Source organism: Canis lupus, chromosome 24, assembly GCF_003254725.2.
Source record: "Canis lupus dingo isolate Sandy chromosome 24, ASM325472v2, whole genome shotgun sequence".
Classification (NCBI taxonomy): domain Eukaryota; kingdom Metazoa; phylum Chordata; class Mammalia; order Carnivora; family Canidae; genus Canis; species Canis lupus.
Genome location: NC_064266.1, coordinates 44,287,746 through 44,315,514, shown reverse-complemented (window position 1 = coordinate 44,315,514; position 27,769 = coordinate 44,287,746). Strand labels below are relative to the sequence as shown.

The following is a 27,769-nucleotide window of genomic DNA, read 5'->3' as shown; positions in this document are numbered from 1 at the left end:
CCCCTGCAGGTAGGTGACTCCCAGGGCCAGATCGTCCAAGAGGATAGAACCTGAGCCTGTTTCTCTTGGGATGCTCTGTCTTGGGACCCCCCCCCCTTTTCGCATGTGAAGCCCATGGAGCAAGGATCTGAAACCCACCACCCCCCTGGCTGAGCTCCCAGCTAACAGCAAACCCCACTTGCCAGCTGTTCTGGTCCCAACTGTGTCCCTTTAAAACTCATACACATAAGCCCTTGACTAGATCTGGAGACAGGGTTTTAAAGTCACAGTTAAGAAAAAGTGAGGGGCACCTGCGTGGCTCAGTTGGTTGAGCATCTGCCTTCAGCTCAGGTCATGACCTCAGGGTCCTGAGGTCAAGCCCCGTGTCAGGCTCCCTGCTGGGCGGGGAGTCTGCTTCTCCTTCTCCCTCTGTCCCTCTCCTCTGGTGCATGCCTGTGTGTGTTCTCTCTCTCTTGCTCTCTCTCAAATAAATAAAATTTAAAAAAAAAAAAAGGGAAAAATGAGGCCATTAGTGTGAGCCCTGCTCCAGTCTGACTGGTATCCTTAGAAGCAGAGGAAATCTGGACACGCAGAGAGCCACCGGGGGCATGCGCGCACAGAGGCTGTGTGAGGAGGTGGCCACCTGCACGCAGAGGAGAGAGGAAAAAAAAAACAAACAAACCCTGTCTATACCTTGATCGTGCGCTTCCGGCTTCCAGAACCATAAGAAACCTAAGCCCCCCGCCCCATCTGTGGTGTTTTGTTACGGCGACCCCAGCAAGCTAACATACCAGCCGGATTAGTTAGGAGAAACGTAACGGGCAGGAGACATGTGGATACAGATGAAGAGGGCCTGGCTCACGTGCATCACGGAGGCTGGGAAGTCCAACAATCTGCAGAGGGAACACCCGGGCCGAGGTCCTACCTGCACCTGAAGACCCAGAGCCAACGTCCAAGGGCAGGAGAAGAGAAGAGGGGCCCCAGCTCTGAGGCCACAGGACTGCTGGATTCTACTCGGAGCAAGGCCTTATGAGGACACACAGGTTCATGCGCACCCAGTGACAGGTGGAACCAGTCACCTACCCTGGAAACACAGCAATCACACAAAATCAACATCTTCCCAGGTAATCTCGGTCACCAGCCTACAAAAGGCAACATGCACCCCCGCCCCCCCGATCCCATCCTCCCCGCCTCATGACTGCAGATTACACAGTGTAGACCTGAGCCTGCCAGGAGCCTGCTGGGCCCCAGTCATACCATCCGAACCAAGCCACCACACCAGCTCGGAGAAATCTGATGCGAGGGGTGTGGGCCGCTGCTGTTATTTTTCCTTAAAACGGAATTTCCTACAATCAAATTTTGATAGAAATCCCAAATGCAGCAGGTTGCCTTAATGAAGTCCAAACAAAGGAGGAGTTTGGGGAATCCAGTGCCCTGGGTCTCCCGAGAGTAGGTCATGAGGATGCCGGTCTTGGCGGCACACGGGGAGGGTCTCCTTCCAGGGGGCCGGGCCGTGGAAACAGCCAGGGCAGTGGCGAGGAGGCACATCTAGATGTCTCTGAACAGGGCAGCCCCGGTGGTGCAGCGGTTTAGCACCTCCTTCAGCCCAGGGCCTGATCCTGGAGACCTTGGATCTAGTCCCATGTCGGGTTCCCTGCATGGAGCCTGCTTCTCCCTCTGCCTGTGTCTCTGCCTTTCTTTCTCTGTCTCTCGTGAATAAATAAATAAAATATTTTTTAAAAAATAGATTTCTCTGAACAGCTGGCCCCTGTGAGTCGCTGCTTCTCAGTAAAAGGAATTTATTAAATGCGTAACCAAATGGCAATCATATCAATAAAGTCATATACTTTATGAAATAAGAAAACAAACTTGTGCCCAAAACCTGCTTCCGTTTATGGTTCAGAAGACATGAGCTGCTTTGTGATCGTGTGGAAAGTCAACTGCCCGCAGCCCCCGCCGCCCCTCAAGACCCCGCCGCCCCTCAAGACCGCCTCTCCTCCCTGGGGACAGGATGCTTCCCCCAGAATCAGAGGTGCCCTGGATTAAATATTCCGACTCTAGGAATCCCTGTTATCAGTCTTGATTCTACCTCAGACTATTCACAAAAATGAATTACAGGGGATTAGAAACATAAATGTAAAAAAAGAAAAAGAAAAAGAAAAAAAACCCTCTTCAGCCATTAAAAGGAAACATGACGTATATGTTTGTGACGCACCATCTGGTTTCCCCCAGGGACTCGAGATCTAGGGACACAGAACTTTCAGTGCTAAAACCAGGACCGTCTCAGGCAAACTAGGGCAAGGTGTTCACTCTACATTTGAGGCAGAAGAGGGTTTCTTAAGAACCAACAAGCAAAGACATCAAGAAGCAGCTTGATGAGTTTTACTACATCAAGACTCGAAGCGTGGGGATGTGCCACACGGGGTGCCGAGGGGAGTTACCAGCACCGGGGTGCAGATTCGAAAGCTGCTAAGAGACAGGATCTAAAAGTTCTCATCACAAGAAAAAAACTTGCTATTATGTGAGGTGAGGGATGTTCACTAGACTTATTGTGGGGATCATTTTGCAACGTATACCTGTATCCAGTCCTTACACTGTGCACCTGAAACGAATACTGTTTTATCTCCGTTTTATCTGGAAAAAAAAAAAAACTAAAAACGTCTAGTCCACCAAAGACACCAGAGGCAAAATTAAAAGACAAGCCACAGGGACAGCAAAACCATTTGCAGCAGGTAGAGGATTAGAATCCAGAACCTATAAAGAGTTCTTACAAACTAGTTAGAAAAAAGACTAACAACCGCCCAGAAAGACTGCCAGGCGGGAGGCAACCCATGGAAATTAACCAAATGCTCAATTAACCTTCAAAAAAAAACCCTTGAAAACAATCTAGGGAATGCAAATTAAACCAAAGAAGTGCCACTTCTTTTTTTCCTATAAAATTGGTGACACGTGAGAATCTGAATAGTTCGACAGGGCTGGAGAAACCCAGCTCAGACGCTGCCGCCTTTGGGAGCAATGCAGCCCTTTTGGGAATAACTGTAGTACCAACTACGATTTAAAATGTGTGATCCCACCATGGCGATTAAAGGTTTAAAATCCAAAAAAAAAAAAAAAAATGTGTGCATCCAATGCCCCAGAAATCCCCCTTCTTACAACGCACCCCATGGAGAAGCGCTTGCACGGGTGCACACGGGACACTCGGAGACACAGAAGATCGAGAGTGATCTTGCAAGGCCAGCAGCAGAAAGGCTAAGACAGCAGTGGAACACTCTCAAGCAATTAGAAAGAATCTATTAACCCAGATATATCTCCAAGACACCTTGGTGAACAAAAACAATACAGCTCGGAACAAGATGTGCTGTCTTCAGATGCCATTTCTTGAAAACACTTACAGGAAACCACTTGGTACATCTCCCGAGCCCCCCGCCCCCATACACACACACACACACACACACACACACACGTCCAGACAGCCTGCTGGGAACCCCGGGGAAATGTTCCTAGTGGGGTCACCTCTGGGAGTAAGGGAGAAGTGCAAGGAGCCGTGCACGCCTTATCTGTAACGTTTGCGCTTCTCACTTGGACAAGGCAGTTGTGAAACACTAGTATAAGTGTATTTTTCCCCCAAAGAAGCCTGTTGCCTGCACAGGAAAACACACTGCGTATGCTTCATCCGACAAATATTCACTGAGTGCCAACCACAGGCCAGACCTGTTCTAAGGCCTGAGTCACGCACTGCCCAGAAAACAGAAATGGAACCATCGACTATGTCATCTGGCCACGTTCATCAGCAGGCAGCTATCCCTAAGGTAAAAGGATGGCTGATACCTGCGGACGAGGGACAAGCAGAAGAATGCCCTGGTTACCTGGGCAGGTGATGGGACGGGAGGGAAGGTCTTAAGCTGGATCACAAACCCTGGCAGGGCCTCCACTGCCTGCTGGTCACAAACTGCCCTTTGCCTCCAAGCACACACTTGTCCCAGGAGAGAGGAGGCTGAGGCCTGCAGGATGGTTCCGGACCCACAGTGGGTTCTGCAGGTCAGGTAAGCACAGGCCTGGGGTTCCCGCACCACTGGGGGCACAGATGGAAGCGTGCTGGCTGGTGTTTGCAGTGTCTGGCGCCCACTCTTCTTTTTCTGCAGGCACCCCCCTTAATTCTCCTGGGGGTCTCCGGCCTGGCTACTGAGGGATGTGCATCCCCACCTGGCCTCTGCCATCCAGCTCCACCCCATTCCCAGGCCGCAGCAATAGGTGCAAGGGCGGGTGATGTGAGCCAGCCTGAGCCCTGTACAGACAATGGGACGTTGGCTAGAGCTACGGAGCCACCCAGTCTCCTGAACTGGCAAGCACTCCTTTGGTTTCTGAGGTCTAGTCACTTGTTAGCCCAAAAGCCTGCTACGTGCAGGTGAACATCATTCTGATTTCAACAGACCTGGACAACTCTCCTATCCATGGCTTCAGGGAGCCAGGCCCAGCCCTAACTCTGAGCCCTGAGCTGAGCCAGGGAAACAGGCATTCCATTTCCATCTGCCTTTTGCAGTCCCTAAAGCCACAACTTTTTAATGAGCATCAGCTGGGATGTGTCATGATATCATCCATCATGCCTTACCCTTAAAAAAAAAAAAAAACTTCATTTGGTGCAGAAATACCCCAGTACGAGTCAATGCTTCCAAGTCAGGCTTCAAAGTCTGGAAGAATGAGTGGCTAATTTGTTCCTAAATTAAAGCAGCAGCTCTGGCCACATAACACATTGTCCCTTTAAGGTTGGGAATTAGGATCCACTCAAAGCAAGCTCCGGGAAGTAACCACACAAATCAAGGGAGCTGAGCATCCAGTGGCAGCTGGACAAATCCTCCTGCCCCTTGCTTCCCAAGGTCTGGCCATCAGAACCCACAGTTGTGGGCACACGGCCAGGCTCTACCCTGGCTCCCTGGACCCTTGCTCCAAATCGAAATTTGGTGTTTGGACTGTCCTGATTCAATACTGAACCCCAGAAGCTCGGCCCCACTCAGCCTCCGGCCCCTTCCACCTCCCGGGCTATGTCCTGTAGGTGCCAGCTCCACCCTGATGACCCTCAGCCTGGAGGCTCCAGGCCAACCTTGGCCCCAAGCTCCAGACTCTGATATGCGACAGCCCATGCCACGTGCCCTTGCGGACGTCAATGAGCCTCTCCCCACTAGAGTGGCCTCCTCCAACCAACCTTCTCCTCCACCAGCCTCTCTTTCGATGCCTTCAAGGGCCATACACGGAGCCGCCCCCACCCTCCAGATGCCCCAGATACAGAACCTGTGCGCTCTCCTGGATTTCGGGCCCCCAAGGCATGGGGGCTTCCACTTGCCCCACCTCTGTCCCCTGGGCAGCAGGCATCTCTCCTCCCCACCAGGAGCCAGGAGTCGGGGCTCCACCTGCCCACCTCACCAAGAGCAGCTCCCCCATCTCCTTTGCTCACGGGTCTGCAGCCTCGGGGACCCTCCCGCTCCCCATTTCCACCCAGCCCATTCCCATCTCATTCCCTTTGCCCCCTGCCTGGAATGCTCACACCCGCTGCCGCACATGACTCCCCGCTTCGCCCCGGCCAAGCCTGCAGCCAAATACCCTCTTCAAGAGCCTTCCTCAATTGCCACCTCTCGGTGCTAACCTTCTTCTCAGCCATTCTCTGCCTGGGGACTATCTCGTTCTGTTTTCTTTGATGTGTCTGCCTCCCACTAGAATAAAAGCTCCCTGAGGGTGGGACTTGCCCTCCTGCCCAGCATCTAGGTCAGCGCCTGAACCATTTTCAGTGATTAATCAACATCTGCTGACCTGCTACCTGAGCAGTTGGCTTTCTCCCTGGGAAAAGTGGGTTAGCAGAGGCTGAGCCCGGCCATCCTTCAAGGCCTACACAGAAGCCACAGAACTATTTTAAAAATGCCCAACAATTGAAATGAACGTGTGGGGCAGGAGTTGCATAACGTCCACGGGCAGCTCATATACTTGTGACGGCTCTGAGTGCACCGCCCAGGTGCTGGAAGTCAGGATCTAGAACGTCCTTTCTCAAAATCCAACCCCAAATACACCTGGCTGCAAACTCAGTACCCAAGGTGTGTGGGTGGGTGGGTTGGGGGTGCTTTCAGGGACGAAGCCGGCACGGGGTGCAGGAACTTCTGTCCCCCATTAGAAGGCGAGTGCCCTGGATGGGGGCATCTCACTCTTGGTCACTGCTGTACCCCTAGAGCTCAGCATAAGGTCTATGGTTAGTGGGTGCTCAGTATCCAGGAGGGATGGATTCAGCAGCAGAAGGGCCACCCATCCCCTGTGCTGGGGCTCCAGATGCCCCATTTACCAAACGTAAGTGCCCCCAAGCTCCAGCCATGGACTTCTCACTCTCAGGGCACCACAGAGGGTCTGGCAAAGCAGGCTCTCATAGGATACCTGCTGGTCCCCAAACCCCAGCGTCACTGCCTTCTGGACCCCCGTCTCTGTGTACCTCAGTTTCCTAACCCCCGCACTTTACTATCATCCTCCTCTTTTCTTCTCTGCGGGGAGGAGGGAGGCTGTCCTGCGCATCCTTAGGATGTTTAGAGCACACCTGGCTTCGTCCCACTGGATGCTAGTAGTAATTAGGGGACAGCTGTAACAACCAAAAATGGGGGTGGGGCCGCAAGCAGAATGCCCCCAGCCGAGAGCCACCAGCAAAGTGTTACTGATGTTTCTAAGCCAGCTCCCAGACTGGCTGGATCCCAGAATCACCTGGGGCACTGTTAAAAATACGAATTCCAGGAGAATCTGAGGGGCAGGCCTAGGGTGGTGCCCCCAGGGAAGCTACTTGCAACAGGGGTTCTCACCAGGGGGCCAGCCTGGAAACAGTGGTCCAAGTCTCCTGTGCCCCAATAGCCTTCGGCCTTCTGGTCACTAAATGCACCAATGCTCTCTGGCCTCCTCTCCTGGACGGCTAAGCCCCCTCCCACTCCCAGCGCCCCCTCCCCGGGCAGGGGGTGCGCTCAACCTTTATCCAGGCTTCCTCAGCCCCTGTCCTGAGATCCTGTCCCTTTAACTTCGGCTGGACCCGCTCCAGGACCAGGTGTCTGTCTGCAGGAGCCCTGGCCTCTCCTGCCTGACACAGGTGGTGGCCCCGCTGTGCTCCTTGCGGGGGGGGGGGGGGGGGGGGGGGAGGAAGGGGACAACGGAACACGCGTGGAACTCTAACTGGGTTGGGGGCGCTGCCACGTGATCCCACCTCCTGCCCCAGGACTCACCCAGTGGATCGCCCCATTTTACAGATGCGGCCACGGAGGCCAGTGCCCCGCGCACAGCACACGCAGCCAGCAGAGGCGGGTTCCCCGGACCCAGACCCCAAGGCCAGCGGCGGCCACTGCGCGCACTGCCCTCGTTTGGCGAGGGTCGCCCGCCGTGGCTGCAGGGACAGCCCGAGCCAGGAGGCGCCCACCTCTGCGTCCCGGCCACCCCGCAGCGGCCGCAGCCAGGGCGCGGACTCCCGGCGCGCTCGCCCCCCGCCCCGCGCCCCCGGCCCGCCGCCCCTCCGCCCCTCCCCGCGGAGCGCTCACCTTGCGCCGGGCCTCGGGCGGCGGCGGCGGCGGCGGCGTCCCGGGCCCCGAAGGCGCGCAGCAGCGAGCGCACCGGCCCCGGCCAGCGGGCGCGCCCCCCGCTCCGGCCGCGCATCGCTCGGGAGGGCCGCTCCGGACCGCGTCCGCCGGGGCCCGCCGAGCGCCACGCAGAGCCCGGGGGAGCGGGAGGGGCTGCGAGGCCGGGGGCGGGGCTGCGAGGCCGGGGGCGGGGCTGCGAGGCCGGGGGCGGGGCCTCGGGGCCGGGGCGGGGCCGCGGGGCCGGGGCGGGGCTGCGGGGCTGTGGAGCTGCGGAGCTGCGGAGCCGGGGGCGGGGCTGCGGGGCCGGGGGCGGGACTGCAGGGCTGCGGGGCTGCGGGGCTGCGGAGCTGCGGAGCCGGGGGCGGGGCTTCGGGGCCGGGGGCGGGGCTTCGGGGCCGAGGGCGGAGCTGCGGGGCCGGGGGCGGGACTGCGGGGCCGGGGGCGGGGCTTCGGGGCCGAGGGCGGAGCTGCGGGGCCGGGGGCGGGACTGCGGGGCTGCGGGGCTGCGGGGCTGCGGAGCTGCGGAGCCGGGGGCGGGGCTGCGGGGCCGGGGGCGGGGCTTCGGGGCCGAGGGCGGAGCTGCGGGGCCGGGGGCGGGACTGCGGGGCTGCGGGGCTGCGGGGCTGCGGAGCTGCGGAGCCGGGGGCGGGGCTTCGGGGCCGGGGGCGGGGCTTCGGGGCCGAGGGCGGAGCTGCGGGGCCGGGGGCGGGACTGCGGGGCTGCGGAGCTGCGGAGCCGGGGGCGGGGCTGCGGGGCCGGGGGCGGGGCTTCGGGGCCGAGGGCGGAGCTGCGGGGCCGGGGGCGGGACTGCGGGGCTGCGGGGCTGCGGGGCTGCGGAGCTGCGGAGCCGGGGGCGGGGCTTCGGGGTCGGGGGCGGGGCTTCAGGGCTGTGGAGCTGCGGAGCCGGGGACGGGGCTGAGAGGCCGGGGGCGGGGCCTCGGGGCCGGGGCGGGGCTGCGAGGCCGGGGGCGGGGCTTCGGGGCCGAGGGCTGAGCTGCGGGGCCGGGGGCGGGACTGCAGGGCTGCGGGGCTGCGGAGCTGCGGAGCCGGGGGCGGGGCTTCGGGGCCGGGGGCGGGGCTTCAGGGCTGTGGAGCTGCGGAGCCGGGGGCGGGGCTGCGGGGCCGGGGGCGGGGCTTACAAGCCGGGGCGGGGCCTCGGGGCCGGGGCGGGGCTGAGGGGCCGGGGGCGGGGCTGAGAGGCCCGGGGTGGGGGCGGGGCTGCGGGGCCGGGGGCGGGGCTGCAGAACCTGGGGCGGGGCTGCGGGACCGGGAGGAGGACGGCGCCAGGGGCCAGGGGCGGGGCTGCGGGTCGGGGGCGGGGACGGGGCACCAAGCGAGCCTGCCCCTCCGCGGGGCTGGGCGCCGGGGGGCGCCTCCTTGACCTTGATCTCTCGGGACCCCCGTGCCCTGGGCGCCCTGGAAGCGTTACCGGGACCGCGGGCAGGAGGTGCAGCCTCCAGTTCCTGACTGCGCGGAGGCTGCCCGGGGCGAGCCGCGGTGGGACCCTCTGAGCGCCAGCGTTCTGGGGTGTAGACCGACCCGGGAAGGGGGAGTGAGACGCGGGTGAGTCTACACTGGGCCAGCGCCAGGCTCTCCGGCTCTCCGGGGTGGGAGGTGGGAGGCGCCGAGGCTGCCCTTAATACACCTGCTAACGACGCAGAAGCCATTGTTGTGCTAATACACCGTGACCTAGGTTGTCTATCTTTGTGAAAAATCAAATTAAAAACATAACTGTTTAGCTTAATGCGTACTGTATGTGGGGCACCCTTGTAGCTGCCAACTAGCTCAAGAACTGGAACTGTGCCAGCTCCCCCTCCCCAGCCCCTCGGAGGGCTCCCACCAATCACAGCCCCTGCCCCAGCTAGTCTTCAAAGGGCTGGGGCAGTCTCTGCTGATTTGGGGGCAGAGTCTCCGGCCTGAGATGGGCTCAGGACCCTCATCAGCACCAGGGTCACCTGGAGAGGTCCTTGTAACCATCAGACTGACGGCTCAGCATAGAAGGTCAAGGTCCTCAGAGCCCCAGAAGGACAACGCCCCTCCACCCCCACCACTGAGCATTTTCCGCGTGCAGCTCCGGGCAAGGCCCTCCTGTCCAAACCCTGGGACTCCACGACCAGGTGCAATCCTGTCCATTTCACAGATGCAGAAGCGCAGGCCACATACAGGAAGGAGGTGTCCATGGCCACAGGGCTGCTGAGTGCAGTGCTGGTCTTGGCTGCTACCGGGCAACCCGCCCACCTGCTTCCTCCCCTGGGCACAAGGCTGCCTGCTTCTAGCATTTCCTGTCCTCTCCTCACTTTAGAACTTTGTAATGATAGTAACAACTATTAGCAGCTAACCTAGGTGCCAGCGCGAGCATATATTCATATAATTTTTAGTACAACTCCTTGAGGAAGACACGATTGTCATCTCCGCTGCCTAGAGAACTTCATCGCCAGCCTCCTCCTATTTTCTCCTCCATCAGCTCCCATAGGGAGGCACTGTGATCACCCCACTTTTTAGAAGAAGGAAGTAGACTCAGAGCGATGAAGGAGCCTGTCCTAGGAAGTTAGGATGTCTCACTGCCTTTGTTCTCTGCCCAGCCCACTGGGCATGTCCTGGTGAACTCCTATTCATCCTTCAAGACCTGGCTTAAGCATTACCTCTTCTCTGAAGAGTTTCTTTGCTTCTCCTCCCCATGCATCTGGTTCCTGCCTGTCCATACCCCCAGCACCATGTGTATGTTCTCTTGGGCATGTGCCACAGCACCATGCAGCCATGTGCCCGCACATCTGCCCCCATCCCTCACTGGGCTGGGATTCTAGGGGACAGGCATTCATGCTGGTCACTGCCTACCCAGGCCCACGTATGTGCCGTGAACCTCTGTTTTGCAGCCTCTGTCCCCCTCTGCTGGTAACCAAAGTTCTATTTTTCATCAGGGCAGCTCCCTCCTGAAGGCCAGTGGAGCCAAGACCTCTCCCTAATGCCAGAGGTGGGCGAGCACCTGACCCAGTCTGACCAATCAGCATAGTCCATTCAGCTGGCCTCAGTGACCGGTTCAGGAAGATTGGTTCCAGGAAGAACACACTTGGGACTTTCACTGGACTAGGAGACAGAAGCCCTTTTAATCCACTGGTCCTAAAGAGGACGCTCTGGGATTCTGGAAGTCATCACATATTTCAGGTTTCCAACAACATGGAAGGGAGAATATCCCAGGGACAAAGGTATACCGGGACCACCAGCATTGTCCGAGTACCTGTTTCCAGCTGTGCCTGAATTTTCAGTCACACCCTCCCTGATATTTCCTTTCCACCCGAGCCATGGTGGGAAAGAAAAAATAAGACACAGACACGATAGCATAATCATAAATCAAGACTGTTCAGTGGGCAACCCACAGATTTGGAGAAAATATTTGCAAATCATACTCATATCCAGAATATCTGGAGAACTCCTAAAACCCAACAATAGAAGAACAAACAACCCAATTCAAAAATAGGCAAAGGACTTGAACAGACATTTCTCCAAAGAAGACATACAAATGGCCCATAGCACGTGGAAAGATGCTTGACATCACTCGTCATTAGGGAAATGCAAACCAAAACCACAGTGGGATATGACCTCACACCCACTGCATTTTAAAAATACAAAAAATAAAACAGTAACAAATCTTGGTAAAGATGTGGAGAAAACGGAACCCTTGTGCACTGTTGGTGGGAATGTACAATGTAAAATGTAAATGTAGAGTATAAAGTATAAAATGGTACTGCTGCAGGAAACAGTGTGCAGGTTCCTCAAGAATCTCAAAAACACAATTACCCTGTGATCCAGAAGCAATTCCACTTCTGGATATATGTAGAAAAGAATTGAAAGCAGGGTCTCAAAGATACCCATACACCTATGTTCATAGCAGCATTATTCACATTAGCTAAAACGTGGAAGCAACCAAATGTTCATCAACAGACGAGTGGATAAGCAAATGTGGTTTATCCATACACATAAGATGGAAAATTTCCAATCTTAAAAAGGAAGGCAACTTTGAACTTGCCAGAACATGGACGAACCTTGAGGGTATGATGTGACATAAGCTACAACAGCACAACAAAGACAAAAAACACCAGCCCTGCAAATACTGTATGATTCATTTTTTTAAATTTTAGATTTATTTCTTTATGTGGGGGGGGGGGGGGCGAGGGAGAGGGAGACAGAGAATCTCAAGCAAACTCCATGCTTAGCACAGAGCCTGATGCAGAGCTTGATCCCTCAGCCCCTCCGCCCTGGGATCATGACCTGAGCTGAAACCAAGAGTTGGAGGCCCCCAGACCTCCCTGATTCCATTCTATATGAGGCCCCTAGAGGTGTCGGACTCACAGAGACAAAGGTGGAAGGGCAGGTGCCAGGGTCTGGTGAAGGGGAAACAGAGAGTTAGTGTTTCATGGGGACAGGTTCAGTTTAGGAAGATGAAAAGTTCTGGAGGTGCAGTTGACAGTCCAACATTATGAATATATTTAATTCACTAAACTGCATGTTTAAAATGGTAAGTTTTGGGATCCCTGGGTGGCGCAGCGGTTTGGCGCCTGCCTTTGGCCCAGGGCGTGATCCTGGAGACCCGGGATCGAATCCCACGTCGGGCTCCCTGCATGGAGCCTGCTTCTCCCTCTGCCTGTGTCTCTGCCTCTCTCTCTCTCTCTGTGACTATCATAAATAAATAAAAATTTTAAATAAATAAATAAATAAAATGGTGAATTTTGTATTTGCACCTCTACTGAGTTAGTTGATTAGATCTAACAATTTTCGGTGGAGTCTTTAGGATTTTCTACATATAGAATCATGTCATCTGCAAACAGAGATAATTGTACATTTTCCTTTCAAAATCTGATGCTTTTTTTTTTCTTGCTTGATTGCTCTGGCAAGGAGCGCTGGCGTCATGTTAAATAGGAGAGGTGAGAGTGGACACCTGAATGCCCATCAACAGATGGGTGGATAAAGAAAATGTGGGGGATATGGAGTGGAATACTCTTCAGCCATGAAAAAGAAGGAAATCCTGCCATTTGTGACAACATCGATGGACCTTGGGGGCATTGTGCGAAGTGAAATAAGTCAGAGAAGGACAAATACTGTGTGATCTCACTTACATGTGGAGTCTAAAAAACAAAAACACAAAACGCATAGAAACAGAGATCAAATCTGTGATTACCAGAGGTGGGGAGTGGGGAGTGGGGTGGGTTGGAGGAAGGTGGTCAAAAGGTTTGAACGTCCAGCCCTAAGATAATAAGTCCCCGATATGTGATCATGGGATGCACCAGCATGAGGAGTGTGGCTAACTGCTGCATGGCATGGTTGATGGTTGTTGAGAGAATAGATCCTAAAAGTTCTTGTCACAAGGCAAAAAGCATTTTCTTTTTTTCTTTATCTTCTTTATTTCTTTCCTTCTTTCTTTCTGAAATGATGGATGCTAATAAACTTATGGTGGTGATCATTTCACAATATATATGTACATCAAGCCATTGCCCTCTGCACTTTAAACTTACATGGTGCTGTATGTCGATTGTATCTCAATAAAACTGAAAGAAAAGAAAATACAAAGGAATTTTAGTGACAGTTGCTCTTTTAGGATGAATTTTGAGTGACGTCTGCTCTAAAACAGAAATAAAATTACTTTTATGTTACATGGATTTTACCTCAATAGTTTTTTCTCTTTTTTTTTTTCAATAGTTTTTTTCTTAAAGAGAAAAGCACCGTCCTTTCAAACAGCACCAGTCACTTCGTGTGGCTCGGCTGAAGAAGAAGATGGAATCTGGAGAAAGTACACTGAGCCGCTATGTGCGCAAGTGTGTTTCTCTCTTGGCCACTGGGAATCGGTGTTACCCCAAAAGCAAAAGACAGAGACTCTCAACATCCAAATTCAAGTGAGAAGAGAATCAGTGTGTGCCCTGCAGTGGTCTGGGACTGAAATGATGAAGTTCCTTTAAATCTTTTTTTATTCTAAAAATTCATTCTGTGCACACACATAAAGTTTCCCTCCAAGTGGTCCAGCGGAGCCCACGCCGGGGGAGTGGGTAATCAGCCCCGTGACCGTCCTGGAGCTGCACCCGGCGAGGGGCCCAGCGCTGTGACCCACCTGGAGATGACTCTCCAACAACCGTCCCCGTCTCCCGCTTGTCCCGGGGCCCATTTTATACCCCTGCTTCTTTCTTTCTTTTTCTTTCTTTCTTTCTTTCTTTCTTTCTTTCTTTCTTTCTTTCTTTCTTTTTTCTTTCTTTCTTTCTTTCTTTCTTTCTTTCTCTTTCTTTCTTTCTTTCTTTCTTTCTTTCTTTCTTTCTTTCTTTTTCTTTCTTTCCTTCCTTCTTTCTTTCTGTAGGCTCCATGCCCAACGTAGAGACCAATGCTTGACTTGAACTCACGACTCTGAGAACAAGCCCCAGGCTGAGGGCACCCGGGTGGCTCAGTCAGTTGAGCTTTGGCTCAGGTCATGATCCCGGGATCCTGGGATCTAGCCCCACATTGGGTTCTCTGCTCAGTGGGGAGTCTGCTTCTCTCTCTTCCCTCTGCCTGCCTCTCTCCCTGAATATTATTCTCTCTCTCTCTCTCACTCTTTCTCTCTCTCTCTCTGTTAAATAAATAAAATCTTACAAGAAGGAGAAGAAGAAGAAGGAGACGACAACCTGGGCTAAAATCAAGATTCGGACATTTAACGGCTTGAACCCCCCCGATGCCCCCTCTCTCTACCATCTTGTCTCTGGGGTCGCCGGGAACCCCGAGGCCCTTCTCAAACTCACGTCTCTTCTGCTGCTGAATTTCGTGAATGACCCTATCCTGCCCCACGCCCTGTTTGAGTCAAACGCAGATATGCAGACAGCAGCGGCTGCCATTTCTGGGGCACCTACTGTGGCCGTGTGCTGGCCCCCTGCCCTCCCCCCGGGGACCCCTCATGCCCTGCTTCTCAGCATCTTCTGGGGGTGGACACAGGTTCAAGGTCTCTGGAGTGGCCCAGGCCAGACGGCTCTGGGGAGGGCTTTGCCTCCAGCGATCATATTCTCACCTGCCCTCTCGTCTGTCCACGAGCTGATTTAGATGAAGAGCCTGAGTCTGTCACTGTCCCCCGGGGAAGTTTTGGGGTGAGCAGTAAGGATCAGCGTTGGAGCTGGCAGCGTTGGAGAGAAAGAAACTCAGAAACCAAGGATTTCCAGGAATGTGCGACTCGGGGAGCGGTCTGGGTGCCCTCTAGTGGCCACTAGGATGGATGCAGAAGCGCTGGTCCAAGGTTCCCAAGGTGGGGAGTGGGGTGCAGGTGCTGGGGGGCTGCAGGTGCTCAGGGGGCTGCACTTGCCAGGGGGTCTGCAGGTTCTCAGGGGGTGCAGGTGCTGGGGTCTGTAGGTTCTGGGGGTCTGCAGGTGCTGGGGGAGCTGCAGGTGCTGGGGGCTTCAGGTGCTGGGGGGCTGCAGATGCTCAGGGGGCTGCAGGTGCTGGGGGGCTGCAGATGCTGGGGGCTGCACTTGCCAGGGGGTTCTGCAGGTGCTCAGGGGGTGCAGGTGCTGGGGTCTGTAGGTTCTCGGGGGCTGCAGGTGCTGGGGGAGCTGCAGATGCTGGGGGCTTCAGGTGCTGGGGGCCTGCACATGCCATGGGGCTGCACATGCCACAGGGATGCACATGCCAAGGTGTCTGCAGGTGCTCAGGGTATCTGCAGATACTCAGGGGGACTGCAGGTGCTGGGGGTCTGCAGGTGCTCAGGGGATCTGCAGGTGCTGAGGGGCTGCAGGTGCTGGGGGGCTGCAGGTACTGGCAGGGATGGAGTAGCTGATGTTTGGGGGTACGATGAAAATATTCCACAAACGCGGCATGCAGACAGCCCATCCCCTTGTTTTCTAAAATTCACCCAACCTGCCATCCTAGCCAACACACATCCATGCACAATCAACATTGCCGCCTTCCTCCATTTTCTGCTGTTTTAGGGATGAGCGTGAGCCTCTTCAAAACCTTTGCAAAGCATTGTGGGGATATAGATCAATAGTGAACAACAAGTCCTCGTAGTGCAAAACGGTGCCGCCACCTTGGAAAGCAAGGCCTCAAGCCCTCAAAAAGCTGAGCACGGGCGCCTGCCCACGGGAGCTGGAAACGTGTGTCACCAAAAACTGGCAATGGCTCTTCCCGGCAGCATTGCAACTCGCAATAGACAGCAAGCGGGAAGGGCATCCTGCCCCACAGTGCGCGGTGAGCTTGGCAGCAGTGTGCTCACGCAGTGCCAGCCAGTGTGTGGTTCCATTTAGAAAGAACGGGGCGGAAGAGGAACAGGAGGCAGGTTAGCAGTCGTCAGGGTGGGGGGGGCACTAATGGGTATGAGGTTTCCTTATACAGTGATTTAAAAAGTTCTGGAATTGGATGATGGTGATGGTTCTACAACCTTGTGAATATACTAAAAACGGCAGAATTGTACACTTTCCAATGGTGAAGTTAGGATGTGTCAACTACATCTCAGTGAGAAACCCAGTTCTCCATGCAGCCACCGGGGTGGGTGCCTACCACCTGCCAGATTGTTCAGAAGTTATCAGTTAGGGACGCTTGCGTGGCTCAGCGGTTGAGCATCTGCCTTCGGCTCAGAGTGTGACCCCAGGGTCCTGGGATCGAGTCCTGCATTGGGCTCTGGCAGGGAGCCTGCTACTCCCTCTGCCTGCATCTCTGCCTCTCTCTGTGTGTCTCTCTCATGTGTGTCTCTCATGAATAAATAAATAAAATCTTTTAAAAAAAAAAAGTCACTGGGCAGCCCCAGTGGCGCAGCGGTGTTGCAGCCCGGGGTTGATCCTGGGGACCCTGGATCAAGTCCCACATCGGGCTCCCTGCATGGAGCCTGCTTCTCCCTCTGCCTGTGTCTCTGCCTCTCTCTCTCTCTCTCTCTCTCTCTGTGTGTGTGTCTTTATGAATAAATAAATAAAATATTTTTTAAAAATTTAAAAAAATTTTTTAAAAGTCATCTTTTAACCACCACCCCCACCCCCGGACTCCACACCCCTGGCAGTTGGGAAAGCAAACCTGTTTTACATCAAGAACAGAGTCCAACAAAACAAAAAAAACAAAACAAAAAAAAGAACAGAGTCCAGGAGGCCACTGTGTTAGGACTGGGACCAGGCTCCGCATCTTCCCTTGCTGGGGGGAGCAGGCGGGGGGAGGGGGTCCCTTGGGAACCGACTATGAGAACAGCCAGGCCTCTGGAGCTGAACCAGCAAGAGGAGGACACCCATCGGAGCTCACCCACCCATGCATGCCTCTGTCCGTCCGTCCATCTGTGCTCCCTCCCGTCTCTCCTTCGTGTGTCTGTTCATCTTTCCTCTGTGTCCCTTCCCTTCCCTGCTCCCCCTGGGTCTCCGTGGGCTGGCTCTCGGGCTCTTGCCTCTTGCCTCTGTCTCTCCATCTCTGTTCCAGCCTCTCCCCACCCCCGCACTCCCTTGCTCTGCAGCTGGTGTGGTCTGGGGGCTCCTTCTCCACACCCTGCCCTGCCCCCGAGGGCAGGAATCCCCCAGCTTCTTTCCTCTCCTCTGATTCCTCCTTCTTTACCCCTGATAGGAAGATACCCCAGGCCAGGACTTAGGGTGAGCTGCAAGCTGGGGACACTCCTTCCAGGCTTCTCTCCAAACTTGGAATCCAGCAATTTCTATCCCAGGCCCCTGCACACGCATCTGGAGTGCCCCCAGCCCTCCCTAGGACCTGTTTCTTCTTACCTCCCCCCCCAGCATCCCTTCCTTAGAAAACCCTCCACCCCCCTTGTGGGGTTCTGTGCCTCTGCTGCCCCGGGCATCCTCCTGGGAACAGCCTGCTCTTCTCAGAGGCTCAGCTGAGCACACTGTCCTCCCCCTCTTAACATCTGGAAGGCTCCTGCCTCCTCCCCACTCCTGAGCTAAGCTGAGAGAGGGCAGCCCCAGAGCTGAAGTGGGGGAAGTTGCAGGGCGGCCACCCCTCATCACACCCATTGTTGTAGCACCCCAAAGCCTGAATAAGGAAGGATAGCAGGTATTTACCCTGTAAACTGGGCACTCGCAAGAATGAAAGGAGGTGCTGTCCCAAGACAGTGAGGCAACAGGGCTACCTGGGACTGTCCCAGGCAATCAGTGATGCGGGGCCACCCTTTGTTTAAGGGACACCCTCAGGATGGGCCCTCTGTAGGTGGGAAAGAAAAGGACTTGCCGTGGCCTCCTACGTGCCCCTGGTCAAAGATCTGTTCAGGGAGCCCTCACTCCCTGGGACACCCCTGCCTCTAGGCTCAGAGCAGGGTCAACAGCAATTCCCAGCGTCTGCAGGGAGGCCTGGGCAGCAGCGAGGCCCCTCCAGCTGCTAGGGGACAGGTGCACTCCAGGTAGGATCTCTGCGGCACCATGAGGAGTTGGGGCCCCAGAACCCAGCCCCCCATGGCCAGAAACACGTACAGTTTAGGGAGCATCCTCTGCATCTCCCCTGGCCAGGCCTGCAGGCCTCTGTGGTGGCCTCAGTCATAAGAGATGACAGTGGAGGAGTAAGTCCTGGTGGCAGATGATTCTCCCTCAGAGGCCAGTGATGGTGGCAAGGATGGTCTCACACTCACTCTTGGTGCCATGGCCCTAGAATTGGGAACCTTGGTCCTTCTCAACAACAATTTGCTTTGGGGCACCTCGGTGGGACTCAGTGGGTTGAGTGTTTGAACTCTTGGTTTCGGCTCAGGTCATGATCTCAGGGGCATGAGACTGAGCCCCAAGTCAGGTTCCACACTCAGCAGCAAGTCTGCTTGGGATTCTCTCTCCCCCTCTGCCCCTCCACCCTGATCTTGCATGATCTCTCCCTCTCTCTCAAATAAACAAATCTTAAAAAAAAAAAAAAAATCTGCTTCTTTTGATGGAGAATGTAGGTCACAGCACTGATTAGGTGTCCCTCTAGTGGCTATAAGAAGGTGGCAATGGAATCCCAACATTTCTGGGGGAGACCCTCAGCTCAGGAAGGAGCGAGATACCCTCCTTGAAGGGGAAAGGTCTGCAGCTGAGGCAAGGAAGCAAGGTCTGGTCTCAGCTGCAAAGCACATGAGTTTCGCACCCTCCCTCTTTAGGTTAAATCTTTTTTTTTTTTTTTTTTAAATGATAGTCACACACACAGAGAGAGAGAGAGAGAGAGAGAGAGAGAGGCAGAGACACAGGCAGAGGGAGAAGCAGGCTCCATGCACTGGGAGCCCGATGTGGGATTCAATCCCCGGTCTCCAGGATCGCGCCCTGGGCCAAAGGCAGGCGCTAAACCGCTGCGCCACCCAGGGATCCCCCTCCCTCTTAGGTTAATGTAAAACAACTAGGTCTGCCTGGGGCTCTCCCTGGCTGAACACATGTTCCTTGACCGTGTGGTGCCCCCGGCCTCTCCTCTCTCCTCTGCTGTAGAGGTCTGCACAACGGGCTTTGGAACAGGGACAGCTGTCAGCTCTGGGACCGTGCCCCCCAGTAGACATGGGACTGTAGTCCCAAGGGGAGGCTATAAAAATAATAATGAAGGCAGCCCGGGTGGCTCAATGGTTAGCACACCTTCAGCCCAGAGCCTGATCCTGGAGTCCCAGGATCAAGTCCCACATCGGGCTCCCTGCATGGAGCCTGCTTCTCCCTCTGCCTGTGTCTCTGCCTCTGTGTGTGTGTGTGTGTGTGTCTCATGAATAAAAAAATTAAAAATCTTTTAAAAATATAATAATGAATGAAGCAGAAGAGAGAATCAGTGACATGGAAGATAAAATGATGGAAAATAAGGAAGCTGGAAAGAAGAGGGAAAGAAATCTATTAGGTCACAAAGGGAGATTTAGAGAACACAGTGATTCCATAAAGTGAAATATCTGTACAATTTGGGTTCCAGAAGATGAAGAGTGGGAGAGGGGGTGGAAGGTTTCTTTGAGCAAATCATAGCTGAGAACTTCCATAATCTGGGGAAGGAAATAGACATCCAAGTCCAGGAGGCAAAGAGAACCCCCCTCAAAATCAGTAAAAATAGGTTAACACTTTGACATCTTATAGTGAAACTTGCAAATTTAAAAGATAGAGAGAAAATCCTGAAGGCAACTTGAGATAAAATGTCCTTAACCCACAAGTGTAGACACATATGGCTGGCAGCAGACCTGTCCACAGAAACCTGGCAGGCTAGAAAGGGCTGGCATGATACATTCAACACACTAAATGGGAAAAATACGCAGCCAAGAACACTTTGTCCAGCAAGGCTGTCATTCAGATTGAAAGGAAAGATCAAGAGTTCCCAGGACAAAGAAAAACTGAAGGGATTTGTGAACACTAAACCAGCCCCGCAAGAAATATTAAAGGGGATCCTTAGTGGAGAAAGAGTCCAAAAGTCACAAAGACAGAAAGAAACAGGAATGATCTACATGAATAGTGACTTTACAGGCAATACAATGGCACTAAGTTCATATCTTTCAATAATTACTCTGAATGTAAATGGACTGAATGCACCAATCAAAAGACAGAGGTTATCAGAATGGATTTAAAAAGACCCATCAAGGGATCCCTGGGTGGCGCAGCGGTTTGGCGCCTGCCTTTGACCCAGGGCGCGATCCTGGAGACCCGGGATCGAATCCCACGTCGGGCTCCCGGTGCATGGAGCCTGCTTCTCCCTCTGCCTGTGTCTCTGCCTCTCTCTCTCTCACTGTGTGCCTATCATAAATAAATTTAAAAAAAAAAAAAAAAGACCCATCAATATGCTGCTAACAAGAAACTCATCTTAGACCCAAAGACACCTCCAGTTTGAAGGTGAGGAGGTGGAGAACCATGTATCATGCTAGTGGACATCAAAGGAAAGCTGGGGTAGCCATTCTTTTATCAGACTAATTAGATTTTAAACCAAAGACTGTAATAAGAGATGAAGAAAAACACTATATTATACTTAAAGGGTCTAACTGATAAAAAGATCTAACAGTGGTAAATATTTATGCCCCTAACCTGGGAGCAGCCTATTATATAAACTAATTAATAATAAAATTAAAGGAAATCATCGATAATAATATGGTAATGGTGGGAGATGTTAACACCCCCACTGACAGCAATGGACAGATCATCGAAGCAGAAGATTGACAAGGAAACAAGATTGAATGACACACTGGGCCAGATGGACTTCACAGATATCCTCAGAGTGCTTCATCCTACAGCAGCAGAATACACATTTGTATTCTGTGCATATGGAACAAACTCCAGATTAGATCACAAGCTGGGTCACAAATCAGATCTCAGCTGGTACCAAAAGACTGGGGCTATTCCCTGCATATTTTCAGACCATGATGCTATAAAACTTGAAGTCAACCACAAGAAAACCTTGGAAGGACCACAAATACATGGAGGTTAAAGAACATCCTACCAAAGAACGAATGGGTTAATTAGGAAATTAAAGAAGAATTAAAAAGTACATGGAAGCAAATGAAAATGAAAACCCAACAGTTCAAATCCTTTAGGATGAAGCAAAGCCTGTCCCTAGAAGGAAGTAAATAGCAATGCAAGCCTTTCTCAAGAAACTAGAAAAGTCTCAACTATACAAGCTAAGCTTACACCTAAAGGAGCTGGAGAGAGAACAGCAAATAAAGCCTAAACCAAGCAGGAGACAAGAAATAATGAAGATTAGAGCAGAAATAAATAAAATAGAAACCAAAAAAAAAAAAAAAAACCAGTAGAACAGATCGATGAAACTAGGATCTGGCCCTTTAAAAGAAATTAAAAGATCGCTAAACCCCTACCCAGACTTATCAAAAAGAAAAGAGAAAGGACCCAAATTAATAAAATCATGAGTGAAAGAAGAGAGATCATGACCAACACTGAAGAAATAGGAACCATTATAAGAGAATATTATGAGCAAGTGTATGCCAGCAAATTAGGCAATCTGGAAGAAATGGATACATTCCTACAAACATAAAAACTACCAAACCTGAAACAGGAAAAATTTTCAGAGAACCTGAACAGACCCATATCCAGCAAGGAAATTGAAGCAGTCACCAAAAATCTCTCAACAAACAAGATTCCAGGACTAGATGGCTTCCAGGGGAATTCTACCGAACATTTATTATTTTTTTAAAGATTTTATTTATTTATTCATGAGAAACACAGAGAAAGGCAGAGGCATACACAGAGGGAGAAACAGGCTCCTGCAGAGAACCCAATGTGGGACTCGATCCCAGGACCCCGGGATCACACCCTGAGCTGAAGGCAGATGCTCAACCGCGGAGCCACCCGGGTGTCCCTCTACCAACTATTTAAAGAAGAATTAATATCTATTCTTCTGAAACTGTTCCAAAAAATAGAAATGGAAGGAAAATTTCCAAACTCCTTCTATGAGTCCAGCATCACCTTGATCCCAGAATCAGACAAAGACCCCACCAAAAAGGAGAATTACAGACCAACATCCCTGACAAACATATTCTCCCCAAGATGCTAGCTAATAGGATCCAACATTCCACTAAGAGGATTGTTCACCACAACCAAGTGGGATTTATTCCTGACCTGCAGGAATGGTTCAACATCACAAATCAATCAATGTGATGCATCACATTAATAAGAAAAAAAAAAGGACGAGAACCACGTGATCCTCCCAATAGATGCAGAAAAAGCATTTGACAAAGTACAACATCCTATCTTGATTAAAACTCTCCACAGTGTAGGGATAGTGGGAACACATGTCACTATCATAAAAGCCATCTACAGAAAACCCACAGCAAATATCAGTCTCCATCAAAAACTGAGAGCTTTTCCACTAAGGTCAAGAACATGACAGGGACGCCCACTCTCACCACTGCTGCTCAACATAGTACTGGAAGTCCTCGCCTCATCAGTCAGCAACAAAAGTAAATAAAAGGCATCCGAATTGGCAAAGAAGTCAAGTCAAACTCTTCGTAGATGACATGCTACTGTATGTAGAAAACCCAAAAGACTCCACCCTAAAATTACTAGAACTCATACAGGAATTCAGCAACACGGCAGCATATAAAATCAATGCACAGAAATCAGTGGCATTTCTATACACTAACAATGAGATAGAAGAAAGAGAAATTAAGGAATCATTCCCACTTACAATTGCACCAGAAACCGCAAGGTACCTAAGAATAAACCTAACCAAAGAGGTAAAGGATATGTACTCAGAAAACTATAGAACACTCATGAAAGAAATTGAGGAAGACACACAAAAAAAATGGAAAAACATTCCATGCTCATGAATTGGAAGAACAAGTATTTAAATGTTATGCTACCCAAAGCAGTCTACATGCTCAGTGGAATCCCTATCAAATACCATCAACCTTTTTCACAGATCTGGCACAAATGATCCTAACATTTGTATGGAACCAGAAAAGATCCCAAATAGCCAGAGTAATGTTGAAAAAGAGAACCAGACCTGGAGGCATCACAATGTTGGACGTCAAGCTCTATTACAAAGCTGTGATCATCAAGACAGTGTGGTCAAAACAGATGCAGAGATCGATGGAACAGAATAGAGACCCCAGAAATGGACCCTCAACTCTATGGTCAACTCAGTTTCGACAAAGCAGGAAAGAATATCCAATGGAAAAAGGACAGTCTCTTCAGCAAATGATGCCAGGGAAATTGGACAGCCCGATGCAGAAGAATGAAGCTGGACCATTTCCTCACACCACACACAAAGATAGACTCAAGATGAATGAAAGACCTAACTGTGAGACAGAAATCCATCAAAATCCTAGAGGAGAACACAGGCAGCAACCTCTTGACCTCGGCCGCAGCAACTTCTTGCTGGACACGTCTCCAAAGGCAAGAGAAACACAAGCAAACATGAACTATTGGGACTTCATTAAAATAAAAATCTTCTGCACAGCAAAGGAAACCGCCAACACAACTGAAAGGAAACCTGTACAATGAGAGAAGATATTTGCAAATGATGTATCAGATAAAGGGCTAGAATCCAAGATCTATAGAGAATTTATCAAACTTGGCACCCAAAAAGCAAAAGAATCCAGTCAAGAAAATGGGCAGAAGACATGAACAGACATTTCTCCAGAGAAGCCCTACACATGGCCAACAAGCACGTGAAACAATGCTCCACATCACTCGGCATCAGGGAAATACAAATCAAAACCACCATGAGATCCCACCTCACGCCACTGAGAATGGCTAAAATAACAAGACAGGAAACAACAAAATGCTGGTGAGGATGTGGAGAAAGAGGAGCCCTCTTGCCCTGTTGGTGGGAATGCAAGCTGGTGCGGCCTCTGGAAAACAGTATGGAGGTTCCTCCAAAAGTTGAAAATGGAGCTACCCTGTGACCCAGGAATTGTACTACTAGGAATTTACCCCAAAGATACAGATGTAGTGATCCAGAGGGGCACCTGCACCCCAATGTTCACAGCAGCAATGTCTGTAATAGGCAACCTGTGGAAGGAGCTCAGATGTCCATCGACAGACGAATGGATAAAGAAGACGTGCTCTGTATCTACAATGGAATATTCCTCGGCCATGGGAAAGGACGCATACTTACTATTCACATCAACGTGGATGGAGCTGGAGGGTATGATGCGGAGTGAAATAAATCAGCCAGAGAAAAACCATTATTATATGATTTCACTCGTATGTGGAATATATGACAGTGCAGGGGATCATAGGGGAAGGTATGGAAAACTGGGAAGAAATCAGAGAGGGAGGCAAACCATGAGAGACTCTTACCTCTTGGAAACACAGAGGGGTCGCTGGAGGGGATGCTGGGTGGGGGGGCTGGGGTAACTGGGCGACGGGCATTAAGGAGGGCACAGGATGTGACGAGCACCAGGTGCCGTATACAACTGATTAATCACTGAATTCTATTCTAAAGTAATAATACAGTGTACGTTCACTAAATTGATTTTAAATAAAAAATTTAACAAAATGAAGGCTGTTTTCCCTGGAGCAAAGAGCACGATAGTCCGCGGCATGAAGTGGTTGCGGAGATGCCCAGAATGCCCGCGCCGGACACTTCCCGCCAGCCCCGTAAGAAGCAAGGAGTGAGTGACCGTGGGTGTCCTGAGCATTTCTGGGGGAGAGTAAGGAATAGAGTGATGTTAGCTGGCAGCTGTCATCGTCCCCGGATGAAGTGGTGGGAGGGTCAGAGGAGGCCCGGCCGCCGTTCCCAGCTCAGGCGCCACCGACTGTGAGGCCCGAGGGCTCGCGGGCACCTGTCGCCTCAGGCGTCGAGTGGCTGAAGTCCAAGGCAAGTCCGCCCTCCTGGCAGGCGTGTGCTGCTGCAGGGAAGGCACGGACCCCGGAGGCCAGGGTCCTCCAGTGCCGATGGGGACGCCCAGGGAGCCCCCAGGGGAGCCGTGAGGCCGGCCTCGGTGTGGGTGTGGGTGTGGGTGTGGGGCCGGTTCATGCTCCGCCTCGCGTGGAGACTCTCTCCATTTGTCTCTGTGCCTTTGGATTGTGTCCCACGTCTCTGTCTGTCTCTGTCTTTCCCGCACATCTGATTTTGCTTCCTGGTTGAGTCTCCCTCCCGATGGGCCCGCTTTCTCTCCCCCGAGGTGACACGGAACACGGAAGCCCTTTGATCACACAACCCCTCCGCCCTGCCACTTGCCCGGGTCGGGCCCACGCAAGGAAGGCCGCGTCCCCCCTCTCCTGGGCTCTTTGGACTCATCTTCTGCGTCTGAGTGGGGAGGGCCTTGGCAGGGGAGGGAAGAGGGCCTCTTGTCCCTCTTGGTATCAAGGCCGTCGGTTGGCCGGGTGTCCACCCAGCCAATGGCAGTGTCCCCAGGCCCAGTCCAGCTCTGTCCCTTCCCGAGGTGACAACCAAATGCTCACAGGAACGCCAGCCTGTCGTGACCGCAGACATTTCGTGACACCCAGATCTGACTCCTTCTAGCAACTGCTTCACAACATTGAGTCTGCAAATTTTCTCATCAAATTATTTTTAAAGGTAGAGGCTGAGGGGCACCCGGGTGTCTCATGGATGAGCATCTGCCTTCGACTCAGGAAGTGATCCCGGCGTGCCAGGATCGAGTCCCGCCTCGGGCTCCCTGCAGGGAGCCTGCTTCTCCCCCTGCCTGTGTCTCTGCTTCTCTCACTGTGTCTCTTATGAATAAATACATAAAATCTTTAAAAAAATAATAAAATGATCTCAGGGTCATGAGTTCAAGCCCCACCTCAGACTCCATGCCCAGGGTGGAGTCTGCTTGGGCTTCTCTCTCTGTCTCCCTCTGCACCTCTTCCTACTCATCCTTCTCTATATAAACTAAAGACATAAAATCTTAAAAAAAAAAAGATAGAGGCTGAAAGACCCCCATCTGCCCAGGGTTGTGGGCTGAGCAGAACAGAATTCCTGCTACATTGGTCTCAATTGTCTAACAGCTCCCATGAACCTTCCAGTCCATTCCACCCTTTATCCTTATTGATTTTGCTGAAGTGTAATTTCTGCTAAAAGGTAAGGTCGTGACTTTCATATGCAAATATAAATAAACCCGTGTCAGCGATTCAACTCTGGTCACTAAGTGATGGAGGAACCAGTAGGAGCTAAAACCAGTTCGAGGGAGAATCCCGGGAGCAGCCGGCCCAGAGGCCGCCAGCCATGCGCTCACGGAGGAGGAGCGCTGGCTTTTGGGGGGTCCGCGGTTCCGCCAGCCGACGGCCCCCTGCTTCTCCGTGGCAGGATTAATCCACACCCCCATCGTTGGCTACATTTGATTAGGGCTGTGACACAGCTCGAAGACCGTGAAGGGCATAGGGAGCCTGTAAACCAGAGGACCAGCGGGCAGACTGGAGATGAAGGATCCTCTACCGGATCCCCAAGAGTCCAAGGGGGTCTGGAGGGGCGGCAGGTGTGCAGCTGCTAACCTGCTGCCCGAGCGAGGCTCACGTCGGGGTGTCGTGGGCACGGCAGGGGTGCCAGCGGATAATCGGGAGCTGCTCAGTTGCCCCTCAGCACCCGGCTGGCGAGTTCAGTGAGCCGTGTGCGCGGCCAGGCTACGACAACAACGACATGGGGGACCGGCTCGGCCAGGGTCCCCGCGGCTCACCACGAGCGCCCACCTGGTACCGGGTGCCCGGTGCAGGCACAGCCTGGGCCTCCTCAGGGGAAGCGACTCACGCCCCACCCCGTCCTGTCCCACGAACCTCCAGGACGGAGGAGCCCTTCCCATCACCCCAGGGACCCCCTGCCCTGGGGCCCCCCGCCCTCGCCATCTCACCTGACCTTTAACCCAGGGAGCAAAGTCACATCCAGAACGCGGGGGACACACACTCAAAACCACAGTCTGTGCTGAATTCTGGGACAGTGAGGGCGCCGGGGACGGAGCGCAGCCCTGCCACCGCCTGCCAAAGCCAATAACTGCTCCAGTCTGGGGTATGGACGGCCGGTGACAGTGACGGCGATGACCTCTGGTACCCCGAGGGCACCGTGTCAGCTTCTCCATCCCAGGGGCCTTTCAGACCAGCCAGACTGAGCTGTTAATGTGACGGGGTTCATCCCCTCCCCGCCTGCAGCAATGCCCCCTGCCCCCGGCACACAGAACCGCCTTTTGGGGCTGGGGTAACCCCGGCAGCTGGGCGGGAGGTCATGACCCCACGACGTGAGGGCGCGAGCCCGTTCAGGTGTGGCGACACTCTGTCATGAACAGCCGAGATGTCAGTGCCGAGATGTCAGTGCCAGGGTCACCACCCCCCCACCCACGGGCATGCCTGCGCCTGTCTGTAAGGGCTCATCACGTTTGCCCCAAAGCCCTCTGGTGTCATCCACTTAAACCCACCCTCGGGGATCCCTGAGTGGCTCAGTGGTTTTGCACCTGCCTTCAGCCCAGGGCCTGATCCTGGAGACCAGGGATCGAGTCCCATGTCCGGCTCCCTGCATGGAGCCTGCTTCTCCCTCTGCCTGTGTCTCTGTCTCTCTGTCTCTGTCTGTGTGTGTGTGTGTATGTGTGTGTCTCATGAATAAATACAGTCTTTTTAAAAAAATAAAAAGAAATCCACCCTCACGGCAGGGGGGGGTGTCCTGCAAAAATCGTCATGTGAGCCCCGGGCGCAGGAGCCCAGAAGCGTCTCCCAGTTACTTCCTGGCAGGAGTGAAGGGCTGCTGGCCCGGGGTGGAGGGTGGAGGCCTCTGTCCCTCCTCTAACTGTGCCACCGTACCCCAGAGATGCTGGGTCTGCAGTGGCCCTTCACCCAGGCTGCATGGGACTCCCTGGCTGTTGTCTCTGTCCTTCAGCTTGTGGACACCGGTCTCCTTTCAGTGACTGCGTTGTTAGCTACGCCATCAGCAGTCTTGCG

General features: G+C 53.1%; 1 long non-coding RNA gene across 2 annotated transcripts in view; it reads right to left on the bottom strand.

Moving 5' to 3' along the window:
- Nucleotides 1–12,709: 12,709 nt before the first annotated feature.
- Nucleotides 12,710–27,769, bottom strand: part of LOC112674203 (uncharacterized) — a 59,646-nt gene continuing 44,586 nt past the window's right edge. For both annotated transcript variants that reach the window (XR_003145316.3, XR_007405606.1), the window contains exon 3: nucleotides 12,710–13,102. This is a non-coding gene — a long non-coding RNA (uncharacterized LOC112674203). The remainder of the gene's footprint in view (nucleotides 13,103–27,769) is intronic.